This window comes from Polypterus senegalus, unplaced genomic scaffold (genome assembly GCF_016835505.1).
Source record: "Polypterus senegalus isolate Bchr_013 unplaced genomic scaffold, ASM1683550v1 scaffold_2722, whole genome shotgun sequence".
NCBI classification, from domain to species: Eukaryota; Metazoa; Chordata; class Cladistia; order Polypteriformes; family Polypteridae; genus Polypterus; species Polypterus senegalus.
The window spans coordinates 11932-15318 of NW_024380967.1; the positions used below are offsets into that span (position 1 = coordinate 11932).

The following is a 3387-nucleotide window of genomic DNA, read 5'->3' on the forward strand; positions in this document are numbered from 1 at the left end:
ACAACTTTACCATTGATCAGAGCTGTAGAGTTGTTTGAAAAAGTAGCTGCGAATATGCACCTGACTTTATACTCGTACAACAAGGGTCAAATACTCAGTTCAAAATATTAGTTGACGCTGCTTTGGGTATTCCATGTCAAAGTACCTAAACTAATACAGCCGGTGCAGCTTACCGTATATCAAAATGGTTCATTAAGCCTTGTGATCGTCTTCTCCGATACACCATATAGATCTGCAATCTGTCGTACTTTTAAACCGCATAACAGAAGGTGGTCTATTGACTCAGCTGGAATGTCAAAGGATGGGCGTCAGAGCAGCGAACTGCATCACCTGAACTGGAGTGTAGTAGAGTCTGTTCCACCTGTTCTTTGATAATTTCAAAATAGTTTCATCTATACGAGGTCTAAAAGGGCCAACATTGTCATTTCTTCGATAAATCTTCAATTCTCTCTCTGAAATCGTAATATATTCGGCAGAATCCATTTCATCGGGAGTAGTAAGTATTTTTCTAATTAATTGTTGTGCTATCGATTCACCAATCAGTAACTAGAGGGCGTGTTAGAGCCCACCCTCTCAACTTTGATGAGTGAAAGTGACAGTTTTATTTCAAGCGTATTTCATGGCGGTTTGCAGGAATATTACGGACAAATGAAATAAATAAATAAGCAACGAAAAATATATTTACGTGACTTATTTATTTATGCTCTCATTCATGACACATTTATTTATTTATGCTCACATTTCACAGTACTTTTATTTATTTACGCATTTATTTATTTATTTCATTTTGTCGAAATATTCCTCCATACTCCACAGTGGCTGCAGCCAGATCCCTCTCGTTGCCTGCCCGATCTGCGTGCGGCGTGCGTATTGAAGGCTACGTCATCACACTTTCGGTGCAGCCCAATCTGTTTAGCGCATGTGTGAATGCTTGAAGGCGGTCTCCGCCCGACTGTGGAGAATCACGTGTTTCGCTCCGACTGTGGAGGTCACGTGTTTCGCTTACTGTGGAGCTCCACAGTGGCTGCAGCCAGGTGCTCTTGACTACTTGGTGTGCCAGAGTCGAGAGGAGGAGGACAAAGCTGCCTAGGAGGAGTGGAGGAGAAAGACAAGTGACATTTGTGGTGTTTTTCTTTTGTGTGTGTTTTGGGGACTGTGTAGGGCCTGTGGGACATGGGGAAGACATGCCTCACAGCTGAAGACAAAAATAAAATCTTTTTGTTCATTTTAATATGTGCCTCCGCTGTTATTCTGTATTGGGTCAATGCCAAGAGAACGTTTTGCCACAATACATAATATCCAACGTCTGTCTGTATGTCTGCCCACTTTTCATAAAGAGAACTACTTAGCAGTTTGATCGGGTGTTTTCTATAATTTGCTTGAACATTCCGGTTGATTTTGTGGCGTCTCTCATTGCGCTAAGTATCATAGTTAAACTGCGGTACCAATTTATTTGTGCGAATCCGAGGGAGAAATCGGGGCCCTCCTCACTCACGTGCCAGCCTAGGAGCTTACCTTGCCTCCGTTTAGCTAGCGAATAAGAGAACTACGTAGCATTTAGATCTGGCTTTTTCTATAATTTGCTTGAACATTCTAGTTAATTCTGTAACTTGTCTCATGGTGCTAAGAATCATAGTTCACTTGTAGGAGGGATATATTGCGCTAATCTGAGACAGAGGCTGTGGGTGACGGTGGGGAAGCGTGGCGTCAGCAGTGGGGAGCCAGGCAGGGCCCCCTCACTTATATGCCAGCCTCCGTTTGAATCTCTTTTCCTGTGGTCCGCGTTTTGGGCGTACCTTACCCTGCTTAGCTTGCGATACCTGTTTGATTTTTAAAGTTTGTCCTGTTTCACTACAACACTCATATATATGTAGGTTAAAGAAGCATTTAAGTTTATACTGTATGTTTGTGCCTCTTTAAGAATAATAATAAACAACAACTTTTTAAAAGGAAATATGTTTTATTTACAACAGAATTTACATAGCATTTATCCAATGGAGATAATATACATTTTGTATTTCTGCTGTTGTATAGTTTCAGAATATACAACAGTTTCTTAAATATTCAAAATGTAGAAAATTGTTCAAAGAGCTAACACACATCTTTTGTTGACAATCTGCAAACTATGGCATCTATCAGGGTCCTAATCTTTTCTTCCTGAGGGTAATTTTAAACAGCTTTCTGATCGTGGTAGTGACTGCCATTGATTGAAGGTTGTCAATATGAATTTGAATCCCATCCACCTGACTTGCAATTCTGTCCACATTAATATCTTTTTCATTAATCAGCACAATAAGTACTGAAGAATCTCCATCAGAAATGCCAATTTTTTAAAAGCCTCAGAAATATTGTTAGTTGGTGAAAGATTGATTATTATTTCAGAATACAAAGTTCGTGTTTCAGTTTTCCAAGTTTTTGTAGATGAACTGCCTTATTTGTGGCAACCACTACCTGAAAATCATCCACTATCATTGTTGGCTTGATCAGTGCACCATTAATTAGTCCCTCCATTGCCTTTTCCTAAGTTCCGCTGCATTCTGCACTTCTTTAAATAAGAGGAGAGTTAAGAACAGTTGGGAAACAACTCAAGATCCTGTGTAACATGCATCATACAGCGCTTCTGATGGATCTAAATATGCGTGAATCGCACTTCATTGCAGAAAGCGGGGAACAGGGCGCTATTATTTCAGTATAATTTACCATAAAATCGCGGCGCTCCTGCTTTTACTAAAGCCAAACTCATATGCCCAATAAAGTTACAGAAGTGTACACTAAACCAGTTTTAAACTATGTTAGAATTAATTGTTATGGGCCTGTGCTTTTATTTCAAGTAGTCAAGAGGCACCACGCCAGGCTGTCCACAGCATAGTCCTTATCAGTGAAGCTGCACACTGCCACCTAACTGGCATGGCTATCCATTATGTTAGCCATAAGAGATGCTAGTGAAACGAGTAAACATTAATTGAATTATTAATTAAGCAGTCCAGTTCTCACAGGTGGGTTCTACACAGTCCAAAGTAGTGGTGAGAACTAATTAACTAAAAGCCCTCAATCTTTAACAGCTCAGGATTAGGGAGGAGTGATTAGGTGACGCTCACCTCAATGAGACAAATCGTCTTTTTGAGCCAAAGGGATTTTAATGAAGAAACAGATAGTGAAGGATAAATTGTTATGAGAAAGTTTATGACAGCAGGATATTGTTATGAGAAAGTCAGCAACATCTGGTGATTGGTATGAGAAAAGGTGCTGAGCGAGGTCATCATCATGAGAAACCCTGGAAAGCAGATGATGGGAATCTGTGTGAAGGGGGATATTTTGTGATAAGAACTGTAATAAATCTGCAGCTCACAGAATGCACGGGTGTCAAGTCATCTGAGCTGAGTTTGT

General features: G+C 40.2%; 1 pseudogene; it reads right to left on the minus strand.

Moving 5' to 3' along the window:
* Nucleotides 1–1994: 1994 nt before the first annotated feature.
* Nucleotides 1995–2608, minus strand: LOC120520421 (annotated as a pseudogene).
* Between the last annotated feature and the right edge of the window lie 779 nt (nucleotides 2609–3387).